A 17806-nucleotide genomic window follows, 5' to 3' on the forward strand; every position below is an offset into this window, starting at 1 on the left:
GGGTGGCGCTGTGGGTTAAACCACAGAGCCTAGGACTTGCTGATCAGAAGGTCGGCGGTTTGAATACCCGTGACGGGGTGAGCTCCTGTTGCTCGGTCCCTGCTCCTGCCAACCTAGCAGTTTGAAAGCATGTCAAACGTGCAAGTAGATAAATAGGTACCACTCCAGTGGGAAGGTAAACAGCGTTTCCGTGCGCTGCTCTGGTTCGCCAGAAGCGGCTTAGTCATGCTGGCCACATGACCCGGAAGCTGTATGCCAGTTCCCTTGGCCAATAGAGTGAGATGAGCGCTGCAACCCCAGAGTCGGCCACAACTGGACCTAATGGTCAGGGGTCCTTTACCTTTACCTCCTTCAAAATGTTCATGTATCTCAGCTGAAGTTCTCTCTCTCTCTCTCTCTCTCTCTCTCTCTCTCCAGCTGAAATCAGTTCTATGTGTCCTGACACAATTCAGAGATGTTTAGGCTTTATATAAACAAAGTCCTTGAATTTGTAGTTGCAGTGTGAGCAATAAGGTCCCAATGGGGAGAGGTGAGACTGTTGAGGTTCCGAAAGAACAGGTCATAACAAAATAAAATCCTGTATTAAAACTCGGAATCATAGAATTGTAAAGTTGGAAAGTACCCTGAGGATCATCCACTGTAGTTCAACCCCCTACAATGCAGGAATCTCAAGTAGATTGTACATGACAGGTGGCCATCCAACCTCTGCCTAAAAACCTTCCAAGGAAGGAGAGTCCACAACCTCTCACTGGAGTCTGTTAACTTGTTAATAATCATTCAAATGGATGCCTGAAAATGGCTATGTGGTCTACCCCCCCTTCCCCCACCCCCGGGCAGGCTCCTGTGCCATGAGAATGGCAGCCAGTCAGAAATTGAGCAGAGGTGGTTGAAGAAGGGAATAAATGCCGAATATAAAGAACTGTGTTTAAAGTCACTACCAGCACAATGTTTTCTTAGAAGCCGCAATGCCTCTAGCAGGGCTTGTTCCATAGTCATTATGTTTAGGATTGAAGCCTTTCCTGTATTAATGAGCAATTGGGTTAGGCATTGCCTGAATACCTTTTTCTCCTGCTTCCATCATTAAAAGGACTATACTTTATAGTGGAGATAACCTTTCAATTACTATTTTACTACAGGGTCAAGAGGAAGAATTACCACTAAGTTACGGTGAAGAGATATGCTTCTACTGCAGAATCCTGAATAGGGAGCAGGGATTTCCAATCACCACCAATCAATCTCTTCTTCCCTTTCCGCCTTTAACCCCTCAATGCAAGGAGATAAGAATATATGTTCCAACATCATTTCTTCTAATAGCAAACTCAGGCTGTGAGTGCCGATAGGACTAGAACCAAAACAGGACACTTGGGCAGCAAGACAGGCGTATGAGCAAGCTTTGGGGGAAACCTCATGTTTACAGCAGTAGGACAAAACTTGTTTTTTTAACAGCTAAAAAGGCAACAACAACCATAACAAAATGCCAAATGCAGACTAATAAGTATTGCTCAGTAGCTACGGAATGTGGTACAGCTGGAAAAGCAAAGCAAAACCTGGCGTGGATTGTCCCACTTGGAAAATTTGGCTGGCAATCTGAAGGGAGCATTCATTGAGGAAGAACACACCAGCAAATAACAACAACAACAACAACAATTTATTTTTTATACCCCGCCCATCTGGCTCTGGGTGGCTTCCAACAGAATATTAAAAATGCGATAAAACATCAAACATTAAAAACTTCCCTAAACAGGGTTGCCTTCAGGTGTCTTCTAAAAGTCAGATAGTTGTTTATTTCCTTGACATCTGATGGGAGGGTGTTCCACAGGGCAGGCGCCACTACCGAGAAGTCCCCCTGCCTGGTTCCCTGTAACCTCACTTCTCTCAGTGAGAGAACTGCCAGAAGGCCCTCGGCGCTGGACCTCAGTGTCCGCGCTGAACGATGGGGGTGGAAACTCCCTATCTCCAAGAGAACTTAAGGGCTTCTGTTCCAGACTGTTTAAAGTCCAGAAAACAACTCCTTTTAGGAAAGCTGCATACTGCAGCATTTTATTGCAAGTCTGAAAGCATGTGATTATGAGCAAGGTGTCCTTACCCACTCAGCCTTATGTTGTTCCCAGTACTCCGGGTGTAGGAAAAGCTTCCTGTTTAATAGTCAATCTGCCTCACTCTTTCTAGCAAAACAAGGCATTGAGAGGTCTACAGATTTCTATCCTGAAAAGTCAGCAGATCCAGGGAGAAGCAGTAGCTTTCATGGGGCTTTTCTGCATACTTTGAAAAGCTTCACCTGCTGATTCCTTGATACCCAAGCTGTTAAAGGAACAGGCCAGAGTAACCAGCAATCCTACGAGGCCTATAGTAGTTTTGTTAGTAAAGACTGTGCTGTACGGCAGTGTGTTCCAATCCTACCTCCAGCAGGCAACATTAAGTGGGTGCACATGTTATGGTATGCCAGAGTGGGGCATCATTTTTTATCACCCATGCTTCTTAGCATCTCAATGAAGCCACTGGGAGCAGCCATTGTGAGTTTTTGGGGTGGGATGTCATTAGTACACCAATGGCACTCATCTCTATGGTCACATCCTTGCCATACATTTAAAGCACTCTTGTGCCACTTTTAGTGTCGTGGCTCCTCCCAAAGAATCCTGGGAATTGTAGTTCATTGAGGGTGCTGGGATTTGTAGCCTGCTGGAGCATCTCATAACATCTCTCAGCAACCTTAACAAACTATACTCCCCAAGATTATTTGGGGAAAGCCATGACCATCAAAGTGGCATAAGGGTGTCTTAAATGTCTGGGGCATCATTTTTTTATCTCTGCTACATCTGGATCAGGTGAGGCTGTGCTGGCCCTGGACTGCGGCTTAGACCAATCAAGGTCCTTACCTGTCTTGGTAAAGGGGGAGGGGTCATAGGTATGGGGGCAGGGCAGTTCACATATTATATAGGGGAAGCACAGCAGAATGTAGACTTCCTAAAATGAGTTGTTTTCTGGACTTTAGTCATTCTGGAAAAGTAAAGGTAAAGGTAAAGGGACCCCTGACCATTAGGTCCAGTCGTGGCCAACTCTGGGGTTGCGGTGCTCATCTCGCTTTATTGGCCGAGGGAGCCGGCGTACAGCTTCCAGGTCATGTGGCCAGCATGACTAAGCCGCTTCTGGCAAACCAGAGCAGCACACGGAAACACCATTTACCTTCCCACCGGAGCGGTACCTATTTATCTACTTGTACTTTGACGTGCTTTCGAACTGCTAGGTTGGCAGGAAGAGTACCCATCCGGAAGAGTACCCATCACTATTTTTTTGGGCAGCGGGTTGGGGGATGTGGAGGAGGTCCTCAGATATCACTATCTTTAACATGACAGGCAGAACTTCAACAGGTCTAGCCTTTCCTAACATGGCTATGCATTAATGAGGGGAAATAAGGAGGGAAGCTGAATCTGGCGCTTTGAAAGCCAGCGTAGAAAATGTCCTCAACACATTTCTTTCCCGCCACCTCCTCCACTTGTACTGCAGCAAATCTCTGCAAAAGGTCACACAGCCTACACTTTGGATATGTCTAACAAGCATGCAGAAAATTCAGCGATGACTCCACATCGACTATGTGTTATTGGTGGGGGGAACATATATATATATATATTTTAAAAAACCTGTCCAACTGTCTTTTATTAAAACAAATAGAAATGATTTTTTAAATTATTTTTTTTAATGGAGTAGGGTTGCTGGAGTTCTAGGAAGTGTGAGGAGAAAACAGGGCAAATCTGATTTCAGGAGGAGCTCAAGATATGTTGGCGCCTGAGACAGAGTCTTCCCCCCCCCCCCAAATGTCAAATAACCAATATGGTGACTCTCCATAAAAAGCAGCAAGAGAATGGGGGAACTTAATTCCTTCCCTCCAAATGCCTTTATTTTGGAGATGAGTCATATGATTGTTTTAATAGGCCGGAATTCTTCACAGCTGCCCGGTCTCTGGTGCTTGGGTGCTCACTGAAACCAGGGTAGCATTTGGTATTGGCAGCAAGTTTGGTGGCGAGCCCTTCTGAAGACTCAGACCATTGGCAATTGCTCAGAGGCGTCAGCTGTCTGATGCTGCACCTGAACAATTGGTATATGATGCTTTTTTTACAGCATGGGGAGTAGCATGTTCTACTAATTGTTGCTCCCCAGCTGACAGGAGACGAGGGACACGGAAACATCCCTGGACAGCACTGCTGATTTGCAACAGCTGGCTGTGACACCACACTTCTGGGTGGGATGGAGAGGTTAAGGGAGGAAATTGTCGGTTTGATGTGAATGGTTTTTGTTTATTTGCTAGTTAGTGGTTGGAAGTATCGCTTTAGTATTTGAGTATTGTTAATTATGTTTGCTGCTATTTATATTGCTGGTGTGTTGGCTTGGTTTTTCCATAAATGCTATGTTATATGAAATATTTGTGTATTATGTGATTCTCCCTTTCCCCTGCTATGTATTGTATATTTTGTATTGTATATTTTTATCATGTATTGTATATTTTTCTTTAAGTTACTTGGGCAGCTTCTTGGTGACAAGTGACTAATAAGTTTAATAAATAAAATAAAATAACATATGCTGATCAATTTTATTTTATTAGCTTCTTACATTTATATCCCACCTTTCATCCAAGTTGCTCAAGATGGTGTAACTAGTTCTCTGCCTTCCTCTTTTCATTCTTGCAAAAACATGTGAGCTAGCTTAGGCTGAGAGTGAGTGACTGATGGCCCAAGGTCATTGGGTGAGCTTTATATGGAGATTTGAACCCTGGTCGCCCAGGTCCTAGTCCGACAGTCAAACCACTATATCACACTGACTCCTGCCACACTGGCTGTTAAAAGCCATGGTGCAGAAGCTGATAAAAGAAGTGGTGGCCCTAATATCATTTCTGTGCAAGAAACTTTTGTGTAGATTATGTGAACATCTGCACACTCAAGGCATAGGGCCATATCTAACAAAGTTGTCCTGCTGGCACAAGGACTTCCACCTGTGCTGTGGGTCTCCTCTCCCTTTTCCCACACCCATGCTCCCCCATTTTCTCCAGAGTGTTGGAGGAACTCTAAGGAACAGATTTGGGGAGGATGGTGCAGTCCTGTTGTACAGGCAGAAATCATTACACTATGTTGGATGCAATTCTTAATCTACAAGCAGATGTGGTTTCCTTATATGAAAGGGATAACCAGGTAGCTAAATGGGGCAAGGGAGGGTTGCCAACTTTTTCTGGCAGGAAGCCTCTTTGCCATCTGTGCAAAGTTTTTGCTATGAAGCATGGGTATTAAAGGCTCACAACCTCTGCTGGGGGAAAAAGTTGGCAATGCTACTCTAATTCTCCATGCAATGTATATTGTAGAGAAATTGTGATGAAGGAGTAAATATAAATAGCAGCTACTATGTGACATGTGGCAGCCATGTAAGATGATTTTAGACCAGAGGCTAAACTAAGGTTGCTACCAGATCAGAGCCCTTTTCTGCTAGAATTAAAACAGAGTCTCAACACTTAATATAGTGCTAAATTAACCAGCAATGCACTTTACCCATGGCTAAGATCCTCCTATAATGTTTGCTTTAAATATTGACTTTAAGAAATAAAAGTTAAAGCAAACAGAGTACAGACAAGATTAAGATCCTCTTATAATGTTCACTCATACTAAATGCCATTCAGAGAAAGTTACCAGAAATGTTAATTTTAAGAATCCTCTTTGTGGGTTAAACCTTTTTATTGCTTTCTGATCAGCATAGATGGGGACCAGTGATAACTGCCTGTTGAATTGCCCATGTTTCAGCTCCTCAATTCCCCTTTCAGGTTTGTTGGTTTGTTTAATGCAGGCTTCCTCCAGATGTTTTTGGCCTACAACTCCCATGATCCCTAGCTAGCAGGACCAGTGGTCAGGGATGATGGGAATTGTAGTCTCAAAACATCTGGAGGGCCGAGGTTGAGGAAGCCTGGTTTAATGCAAAATTGAGCTGCACAGCTACCAGCATCTATGTGAAGCACAGAGTGTAAGACCATGCTGAGTCTGGCCAAAGGCCATCTAGCCCAGCATCCTGTTCCCACAGTGGTCAATTTGATGCCCATAGGAAGTCCAAAAGCAGGACCTGAGTGCAATAGCAATTTTCTCACCTGCAATTCCCAGTAACTGGTATTCAGAGGCATGCTGCCTCAACAGTGGAGGTGGAATATAGCCATTATGGCTAGTAGCCATTGATAGCTCTCCATGGATTCATCTCTTGGAATTCAATCGCCACAGTTCAACAAACAATATCTCAAGTAGTATGTCTGGTTGAATGCAAACTTCCCCCCGCAAAACAGGTGAAATCACCAACTTTTAAGGATCCAGCTGCTGCACAAATATGGCTTCTGAAACCCAGGGGAAGGGAGTGGTGGAGAGTCCAATTCTGTGACTAACTTGGCCCTGCAGTGCTGATACTACCAGTCATTGGTCACTTCATTGATTCTGAGGCAGTGAATCATGATGACTATGTGGTTTGATTGCCAATACAAAAAGGAATCCTAGCTAATTCTCAGGATTCGCTGCTGGTCTAATAATATTCAAGTGGTTTTAGATGGGTTTCAGAATTAATCCCCTCCATGAGCAGAGCGGAGCAGGGTGTGGAAGATGGAATGGAATTTGCTCTTCAGCTGCCAGTGTTGCTTGGCAAGAGAGCGTGTTCTGCCAAACTGGCTTGACAAGCAGGCAGTGTGATGAATGGAGAAGCCCAGATTTACAAAGCAAACTGTGGCTTTTAAATATTACTTTTGCTTAAGAGAGGGAAGCAGCCTTGCTATCCCATTTTATGTGTCTCTAATACAGTCTGTTGGCTGCTAGCTATGAAAACATATGCCAAATAAATCAGCCATATTCATCACAAGCCATCTTATATGGCATCGGATTTCTTGTCCACCAAGCCCCATATTGTCTACTGGCAGCAGATTTCAAGCAGAGGTTTTCACATCTGCTGCTCACCTAATACATTTTAAACTAGAAATGTCAAGGATAGAAACCGGGACATTCTGAATGACATCTATCCTTCCCACTATTCACCCACTTAGATATACCACTGAGCTATGGCCCCTTTTTAACTACCCTAAGGCTGCAGTCCATAATAATAATAATAATAATAATAAATAAATAAATAAATAAAATTATTTATACCCTGCCCATCTGGCTGGGTTTCCCCAGCTACTCTGGGCGGCTCCCAACCAAATGTTAAAAACACAATACAGCATTAAACATTAAAAACTTCCCTAAAGAGGACTGTAAAGAGTACTTATCTGGCTGGTAGTAAGCCCAATTGAATTCAATAGGATTTACTTTTGAGCAAGGATTGTGCTGTACATCTGTGGAATGGCTTCCTTACTTGAAGCAGTTTCTTGGTTGGCTATGTTCCATCTCCAGTCTTGTAGGCAGAATGCCTCTCAATGTCAGTAGCTGGGAATTGTAACTGGGGAGTGCTGCTTCTGGATTCCCATAGGCAACTGGTTGGCCACTGTTAGAACAGGATGCTGGACTAGATGGGCCACAGGCCCCTTGTGTTTTAAAAAAGACATCCTTCTCCCACCTTCAACAATCATCTCCTTCAAATGGCAGTTTTCTGTGTCCCCTTGTTTTGTTTGTTTGTGTTTTGAACACCCTCAGTATGCATGTTCCTTCAGCTGAGCATTACCTGTCATTTCAGAGAAGAAACTCTTACCTCACTGACTGGGTTTTGTGTAGATGTAAGTAATGTGCAGGGACGCAGGTGGTGCTGTGGGTTAAACCACAGAGCCTAGGACTTGCCGATCAGAAGGTCAGCGGTTCGAATCCCCACGCCGGGGTGAGCTCCCGTTGCTCAGTCCCTGCGCCTGCCAACCTAGCAGTTCGAAAGCACGTCAAAGTGCAAGTAGATAAATAAGAACCGCTCTGGCGGGAAGGTAAATGGCATTTCTGTGCGCTGCTCTGGTTCGCCAGAAGCGGCCTAGTCGTGCTGGCAACACCAGAGTCGGCCACGACTGGACCAAATGGTCAGGGGTCCCTTTACCTTTAAGTAATATGTGACCTCCCTCCATCAGAGACAAATGTCCTGTTTTATGGAGATGAATAAAAAGTGTGGTAAAAGACCCTTGATCTTGATGAAGGCTGTTAACTGTCAGTTGACTCCAGCCTACTTCAGATTTTGTTATACATTCATTCAGCAAACAAAATAACAATATAGAACAATTATCAAACAATAAAAATAAAATATATTCTGCTTTGCATTTTGAAATGTTTGTGAGCAATGCAATTGAACACTTCTTCAGATTTTATAACCAAATTCGTGCATGATGGCTGCTGAGATGAAGCACAAGGTTTCCACTTATGTTTGGATATGATTGGATGCCATTTTGAATGGTGAACCAAACCTTTCGTAACGGCACTGATTTTTTGTTTCTTATAATTCCCAAGCAATGCTGGGTATGATGCTGCCGGTAAAAAGATAAACTGAAAAGTATCCTGGGTGACACATATGTTATCTCTTCCCTACAGGTAAATCTAGTTCAGCAGCAGAAAATGAAAGTCACAAAGTGGCTATCAAGGAAAAGCTTCACTGCAACATATCATCTCAGGTTACATTACAGTGGTATAATCACAATAATCCTTCTTCCATATCTAGAGTTTTATTGCCAATAGATATTGTGATAGATTTCACTTCTTCATCTAGGTATAAAATTATTCCAGGTTGCAAAGGTGTCCATATATTTATATCCATATATATATATGGATGGCTGACATAGGTTCTCTGGGCTGCTGTTTTTAAAAATACGATACAATATTAAAAATAGTCTTGTTCATAAAAATCTACATGTGAGCAGGAAGAGTGCACTGAGCTTCGTACTCATCACTCCCAAATTCGTAGAGGGTGATGGTCAGTTGACTCCTATTCCTGGAGGATCCATGCTCGATTTCTGACCCTGATCCAGCATGGGTTGGAAACAGGGAGGAGCTTTGTGTGCTTGTCCCCATTGTACCTACTTGTATGTAGGTTTTACCCATGATTCCTGCAAGGAGCTACTATCAAATAGTTGGAATAATGTAGGATCAAGGTGAGTACAGTAGATGATGTCCCAGAGAAGAAGTTGTATGAACAGTCTCAAAGCACTAGAGTGGCTAGATCTCCAACAGGTCTGTGCACACTGCAACTGCATTATAGGCGGGCCAGCCTGGGTGATAGCCATGGCTTCCTTCCAGACCTGTGACCTTGTAACTGTGAGGTTAGAATCTGTAAGAGGAAACCTGCTGTATCATTTCTTTGTAAGATAATGGCCTTAGCTGCCCACTTAAGCGCTGCCATTTACATGTCCAAAGAGGTTGCCATAGAGACAAATGGGTAGGACTTCCCCCATCTCACCTGGCTGGATGCCACTTCATCCTAGAATGGAGAACAATATGCCAGGAGGGACTGTGTGTGTGTGTGTGTGTGTGTGTGTGTGTGTGTGTGAGAGAGAGAGAGTGTGTGTTTTGGCTGGTGCTGAAAGCTTGAGACACAGAGGTTTGCCTTGCTCTGTGCTGAAACCAATTAAAATATAATCAATAAATCACCTTTGACTCCCCTCCTCACCTTTAGTGGATCCTTATGCCAACATTTTTCTCCTGTATCTCCTCTATTACTCCAATTTTGTCAAATCTTTAAAATAATCCATAATTCAACTTTTAACTACATGTATCATATCAATCTTACTAATGATTTTAATTGTTTACAATAATTTTCCAGATAAGTTATACACGTTCTCCATTCCTTATTAAAATTTGATTCTTCCTGGTTCCTAATTCTTCCTGTCAGTTTTGCCATTTCAGCGTAGTCCATCAGTTTTATGTGCCATTCTTCCTTGGTAGGAACTGTATTTTCTTTCCATCTCTGAGACAGGTCTGCTGCAGTATTCATGCTGTGAGCCCTTCCACCCTACTCTCAGGTTGTATATATGTGTAAATAAAACCATATACCCTAAAGACACCACAGTCTTTGTGTGTATATATATATATATATATATATACACACACACACACACACAAACACACACACACACACACACACACATTTTATTGATTTTTTTACATCTCATTTCCAACAATCATTTAACATAACTTATCTTATACAATGCAATATTTTAGACTTCCATCAACCACCTCTGTTGATTTTCTGTTCTTTATCACTTATTCTGCATTTCTTAATTTCTCTATTACTCTTCATTATCGCTAACTAATAGTTCTCTTCATAGTCTTTTTTGTAATATTTCAAATAGTCCTCCTTACAGAACTTCTTGCAGTCCTACTAGTGTAATCTGTTCATTACAATTGCTTTTCGAATAGTTCATATATTTACGGCCCCACAGTCTTTATTGACCTTCATTCCAATGAAACCAGACCCAGGGGATGCGCTGGAATCCCTGGGGTCTCTCAGTGCTCTGAGAATGATGTGTGTGCATGCAACAATATGAACAGATGTACAATTATTTCCTGCAATAAGGAAACGGATGGCAGCAAAATGAAGCTACCCAGAGAGTAGAGGGTGACTTCAGCTCTGCACACCCAGTTCTGAAGGAAAATATTGTTTTACAAAAGGACGAGCACCCAAATAGGAGGCCCATGTTGGCATCACAAGACCTTATGAGGACCATAAAAGTACAGGTTCCCTGTGCTAAGCTGCAGCTCTTGGCATTTCTAGGCAGGGCGAGAAGAGGCCCTTGCCTGAAACCTTGGAGAGGCCAGTCAGTGTTGTTGGCAATACTAAATTAGATGGGCCCATGGCCTCACTTGGACATATAAAGCAGTTCCTATGTCCCTGTGCTCCTCCTAACCTGATAGAGATTGCGAAAGGCTTGTCAGAGATTTCTAAAACCGGCTGTGAAAGCTGACCGTTTTATTCATAGAGCTGGTGGTGGCTCTTGATGCTGCCCAACCTCAAAACTTAGCTTTAGATAATCATAACACTAATCATGCCTGGAGGCAATTTCTCAAGCTTGGCTAGTATGTCCCTCACAGGTCTATTTCTGCCTTCCCTCCCCTCCCTTTTCCACGCCTGTTCTTTTCTGTCAGTTGCCATGAAAGCACACAAGTCAAGCAGTTAGACATACGGAGAGAAAGAGAGTGACATATTTTGCCCTGGGCTCATTGGTTTCCTGGGGCAGGCCTCGCCCTATGAGCCAATGACTTGAGCAGAACACACCTGAGGTTTGCGTGCTGCACGAACTTAGTCATGGCACTCTCTCCCCCCTCATACTGTGTGAGGATTAGGCTGTGGACCTGCTGAAGCATTCTGTGCACCAACTCACTGCCTGAGCACAAAGGCAGAAGTGAGGAGTGAAGCCCCTTTAGAAAATTCGTCCATAATTTGGTTGGGTGAATTCTGAGTCAATTTCCTTTTTTTAAGTAATCTTCACACCCATATGGTAAACAGACTCTGGTCTTTTCAGATATCAGCTTGGCACCCAGTGCAGGGAAACCAGTTGCACTGTCCTAAACCTGTCTCTGCAGTAAACTAGGAAAACAGTAGACATCCATAAGTTTCAGGCCCTATAAGCAAGGACCTTCAGGGCCACTGAAGTCATCGAATCAAATACTTTGTCTATTCATCTTTTAAATCCGTCCAAGATGCTGGCCCTCTCTATAGTGTAAACATCTGCAGAGATGGGCCTTCATGTGTGCAACTGTATGTTGGGGAGCCTGAAAGAGCACCCTCCCCAGTTGTGATGCCTTTGGAGGCATACTGCCTACATCAGAGACAATAGTCCTGTTTTATGGAGATGAATGAAAGGTGTGGTAAAAGGCCCTTCATCTTGACAAGGGCTTTTGACTGTCACTCAGTTGACTCCAACCTCATAGGTTGCGTTTCTCCCCCCGCCCCTTTTCTGTCAGGTGCTATGAAAGCACAGAAAAGTAGGCAGACAATTATGCAAGCTGAAATGGGGCAATCCAATCTATGTACAGGGAGGGCTTTTTTTTTCTTGGGGAAAGCTTTCAACATGTATGCCTCTGCTTGCACTCTGAACTGGGCTAATAAAAAAAAAAGCATGATTTCATTCTGCTGTATGTGTGGATCACCTATTACTATGAATGACAGTGGATTTGAAAGGGTTTTAGGATGACAGACAATTAGGCACAAGCAGAGAGGGAGAAAGTGGTTTTTCTGGCATGCGCAGCACATTGGTTTCATAGGGCAGGCCTCGCCCTATGAACCAGTGATCTGAGCACAGCATGCTTGATGCTGGTGTGCTGTGCCAACTTAGTCACGACACTCTCAAAAATAACTTTCAATGAGTGTCAAAAAGTAATGTATCCATCCACAAAGGTGATTGCTTGCCAGACATGTAGATCTATGCCTGCCCAGCCCACTCACGTGGCTATCTGAGTAGCATACACAATTTGCAGCTAAAAGAACTATGTGTGGAACTTCAGCTTCAAGCAATACCATCCAGAGTGATTGGCAGGGTGGTTACAGAAGAACTTGACATGAGTTACACCACAGTAGGAAACTTACCTTTCAGGATCCCCTGAACAGCAAACAGATCAGCACACTCTTCCACCCTTGTTTCACGTTTCCATTTATCTAGCTAAACCTACCGATAAAGACCATGATAATGATACAGATAATACATGATGTGATGCAGGGCATAGGTCAAGCACAAAACAGATTTGACTGGTTGTGTGGAAGATGTGGCACAGATGAGGCAGAAGATAGTAAGGTAGATGGGGGGTAAGAGAAAAGGAGAAAGCAACAGAGGAGACTAGAAATTTATCCTGCAGTCAATTTGAATACTACACTTCCCCACAATGGGTGAGTGAACTTGGCAGCGTTCTTCCTCTGCATTGCTTCTTTCAGTCTGAGAGACAACTAAGGATGGGTTGCTAGTTGGTATTCCTACAATAGGAGAAACAGGAGATAGCATCACCCATTTTCAGTGACTTTGAAATGATAGTCATTATAATTAATCATTTTTTTTCCAATGCCTGCATAATACGCCGACGCATTTTAAGCAGCAGCTGCTGCTGCTGCAGAGCCATGTTTTACTGGTGCTAGCTAGAAGTGGACCCTGTCAAATATCAGCCTTCTCTCAAGAGAAATTGTGCAGAAGACTGTTAAGAAAAGGAATGAAGCCATCTTAAGGATTTATTGTGGCATTATTGTGGCATTTGTGGCTTGGGAGTGCTCCTGGATCTGGGCATCCTCCTGGTAGGGCAGATTAAGACTGGTGGCCATAGGCACATGTTATCCACATTGGCTGATCCTGTGGTGCAGCACTTCAACTTGACTACTCTTGTCTGCTGTACATGGGGCTATCCTTGAAGGCAGTTCAGAAACTTTTGCCTAAAGTGTAGCAAGCAGATGGCTATCTGGCTGTGGGGGACCACTGGGACCCACGTATTTCCAGGCCAAGTGGCTGTTCTGATACCTGCTTCTTTAAAATGGCCATGATCAGTCTTGCCAAGACCTAGCCATGCCAAAGCTGGACCAGGATGCCACAGAGCAGGGAAGGATATGTAAGTAGCATGGAGCTCTCCTACACGGAAGCTGGCAAACCTCAAGAGGACAAGGAGTAGGCTTTAATATTGATGATGGTGGTGGTGGTGTTTATTATCTGCCTTCATCAGTAGATACCAGAGCAAGATATCACACTACTTTAGGCAGCTTTTGTTTTGCCTCAAAGAATCCTGGGCACTATTGTTTGTTAAGAGTGCTGAGAGTGTTTAAGAGGTCCTTATTCATCTCAGAGCTACAATTCCCAAAGTTCCCTGGCAAGGGAGATTGATTGTTAAACCACTCTGGGAATTGTAGATCTGTGAGAGAAATTGGAATCCCTAAATATGGCATAGGAGCCAAGGGACACGACACGACACACCCAGAGGAATATAGGAGTCAATAGGCAAAGCATGACAGCCTTACATGAACATTGGTGTCAGTGGGCATGGTAAGACACACCCAGAGGTGTGCGTTGTATGACTGAGTTGGGATTTGAATCCTGTTGTCCTAAGGCCCAGTCAAGCAGTCTTAACTACAGCACCACCCACTTTGATGATCAAGAAGAAATCATAAACCCAAACTTGCATGCCTTAGTTTTTACATGTGTGTGTGTGTGTGTGTGTGTGTGTGTGTGTAGGCCAGGTCCGGAATCAGAAAAGGTGGGAATATGCAAAGGTACAAAATTATTGGGCTGAAGTATCAGACTTCAGTTTCAAACAATGTACAAAAGGCAATTTGCTTTAAGGCTTGTCTTGCAAGGCAGTTATTCTTATTCTTGCTCATAAGTAAGTCCCTACTGCATTCAGTGGGACTTACTCCTAAGTAAATGGTGTTATGGATTGCAGCTTGGTTAGCTGGAGTGGGGCTATTAAAAACATATTTAGAGAGGCAGATGATTAGGGGAGCTATGACATATCTACTTAGGAGTAAACCCAAGGGGAAACTGCAGCAGGATGGCTTCTGAGTAAAGTGGGAAGGGAAGCAAAGAGAAGGAAGGGAGGGGAAAGAAAGGAGAGAGAGAGAGAGAGGGGGGGGGAGAGAGAGGGAGAAGAATAAGAATAAATTACTTTGAACCTGATCCAATTCATGTTTACTCAGAAGTCAATCCTATCCAGTTTAAAAAGGTAAAGGGACCCCTGACCATTAGGTCCAGTCGTGGCCGACTCTGGGGTTGTGGCGCTCATCTCGCTTTACTGGCCAAGGGAGCCGGCGTACAGCTTCCGGGTCATGTGGCCAGCATGACTAAGCCGCTTCTGGCGAACCAGAGCAGCGCACAGAAACACCGTTTACCTTCTCGCTGGAGCAGTACCTATTTATCTACTTGCACTTTGATGTACTTTCAAACTGTTAGGTTGGCAGGAGCAGGGACGGAGCAACGGGAGCTCACCCCGTCGTGGGGATTTGAACCGCCGACCTTCTGATCGGCAAGTCCTAGGCTCTGTGGTTTAACCCACAGTACCACCCGCGTCCCCCTATCCAGTTTACTTCAAAGCAAAACCTGCATATGATTTGCAGTTTGTTTCACCTTGGTTTTTTGGATTCTTCATGTGGCAAATAATATATACAAAATATTTAAAAAATAAACTTTCAAGGAGAACATACTGGCAACTCCCCCCCCCCCCAAAAGCTAGGCATGATCCTGTTAAAATTAACTAAAGCTAACTAAAATAGAGTGTTTTGTGACGACTTCACATTGGGCACACTCCTCAAGACAATTTTAAAAATCGAAGCTGATCAGGTGATTTTCATAAATGGTGAGAACTGGCCAAGCACATCAGTCAGTGATTATAAATCCCATCCCTGGTGGAATGTGGAACCTATGGACCCAGGGACATTCAGTGATGATTACCTGAAATGGACATTGGCAGCGGGGTATCATGTAACATGCGTTCTATATGAATGAGCTCTGTATATTGCCAGAGTGTTTTGGAGCTAAATTCCAAGTGCTGGTTTCCTTTTTAATTATAAATGTCTTAAACATACCTGCACCAAACCCCATATAAAAACAAGGAGTGGTATCCAATGTTATTCCCCAAACCTCTCTAACAGATTTGGTAGATGAGAGTTCAGATGGCAGGGGAGGAAGGTCAAGTCCCATTTCACAAGTGGATAGACACAACTAGGCATCAAACTAAAAAACCCTTCATGGATTATTATAAATACACAACCCCCATCTTTTCCTTACCATTGGCTGCGACTAATGGGAGTTGTAGTCCAACAACATCTAGAGGGCACCATGTTGCATGACTCCTGATCTATACAGTGGTACCTCGGGTTAAGTACTTAATTTCTTCTGGAGGTCCGTTCTTAACCTGAAACTGTTCTTAACCTGAAGCACCACTTTAGATAATGGGGCCTCCTGCTGCCACCGCACCGCCGGAACACAATTTCTGTTCTCATCCTGAAGCAAAGTTTTTAACCCGAGGTACTATTTCTGGGTTAGCGGAGTCTGTAAGCTGAAGCGTATGTAACCTGAAGCATATGTAACCTGAGGTACCACTGTACTGTAATTATAAATCTATCTTATGTACAGGGCTTTTCTTTCAGTCAGAACTCACCTGAACTCAGTTCCAACACCTCTCAGGCAGCTGCCATTGCCATTGTAAGAGAATAAGGGAGGTGTTCATGGTGACTTCTGGAATCTCTTTTCCTAGAAAAATAACACTGGTGTGTATAATATCTATACCTTGAATAAGTAACTTTATAATAGTTAGGGATTCCTTCTGCTGGTGCCTAGAGCTTTTTCAGTCTCAGAAGGAGGAGTGTCAGAGGAGAAATGGCAATTCAAAGCTGTTGAAACTGACAGGAACTCTCTGCCCCACCAAAAAGAAAAGAAAATGCTACTATGAAATCCAGTTCCTTCAATTTGAGGATTTGCAGGTTTTACTTAAAATATTTTGCAGTGTTGGTATGTGGAACTGGTTTACAAACACGGAAGTAAATTTCTTTAAGGATAAAAAGAAGGTAAGTCGGGTGAGATAGGAATGCTAAGACAAAAGTGTATGCCTAAGAAAGCCAGGGAGTGTGTGTGTGTGTGGGGGGGGAGTCGAGGCTCAGGATGAGCAAAGATGTAAGTGATGTTTTGATTTCATTGACATGTGACAAAGTATAAAATGAAAACCCTAATAAATTATTTTTTTTTTAAAAAAAGCGGGGACATCAACACTATGTTTTTGCAGCTGTACGGTTCCTAAGCCTTGGAGGACGCCTGTATTTTAGACTGAAAGGAAGCAGCCACATTTTCAGGAAGGTGTTTCCCTATGGCATGCCAGCTTTTCAACATGTGTGACCTTGTTAACTGCCACATTAGTTTATGTACCTTATAGCCACACTACCAATTAGTAAGAGGACTCTGCAACCTCTTGCTGCTACCTAGTGGTCGCAAATAAAAATGCTAAATTTACACCTTTGTTTCTTCAGTGTTGAATACGCACGGCATCGACAACCCATTCAGGATCCCAGCTATTTCATTCCATTGCTTTCTTTACCACCCTCCATTCCTATTCCTTCCCAACTCAGTCAGCATTCTGTTGTCACTAAGCATGCTTAGTCCTCGTTGAGCTGTGCTTCTTTTTGGGGGAGGGCTGGGGTTAACCTCCAATGTTTTCTCCCCACCCCCCTGAAAATTTTATTTTTTGAAACCTTGCAAATCTCAGGGCTCCTCAAGTCTGGTGTTACCTCATTCTTGGACAGAGGTGATGCCATTTTGGCTACTTAAGCAAACTTAATTCTTGGGAAAATGAGGTTGCTATGAGTGTTTGCAGTGATGCTAACCATTGTCTGGTCCATACACAAGAGATTCTGCCTGCAACTTCAAGGACTTTTGAAGAGTGAGATAGCAGGCAGGAGCAGTGCCGCCTCACTCAGCCATGAAGCTATTCGTCTGATCTTGAGACAGTCACTGCCTCCCAGCCTAATCTACCTTGGATTCTTGCAAGAAAAAAATGGGGAGAGGGGAGAACCCACCTTGAGCTCCTTGGAGGAAAGGCAGGATATTAATGTAATTATAATAATAATAGTACTTAAATGGTCCATTTCCCATCTTATTCTGCTGACTGTTGTGGCAAGCAGGACATTTACTGCATCCCTCTGTATTGGGGGTGAAGGGCAGTGAATGTTTGAGTTCTGCCCATGGATACAACCATGCTGTATATTGTCTTAATGTCCCGGAACTACTTTGGTTGCCAGGATGCAATCCAGGAAACACATATGGACCTTGGGTAGATTCCAATCCATCAGGAGACAATATATAGTGGCACCCCACACCTGACTTTCTCTCAGACACACTTGTCGTAATAAATAGGAATCCGGGGGTGCCATGCACAGGCAGGGGCAG

Source organism: Podarcis tiliguerta, assembly GCF_965153285.1.
Source record: "Podarcis tiliguerta genome assembly, chromosome: 4".
NCBI classification, from domain to species: Eukaryota; Metazoa; Chordata; class Lepidosauria; order Squamata; family Lacertidae; genus Podarcis; species Podarcis tiliguerta.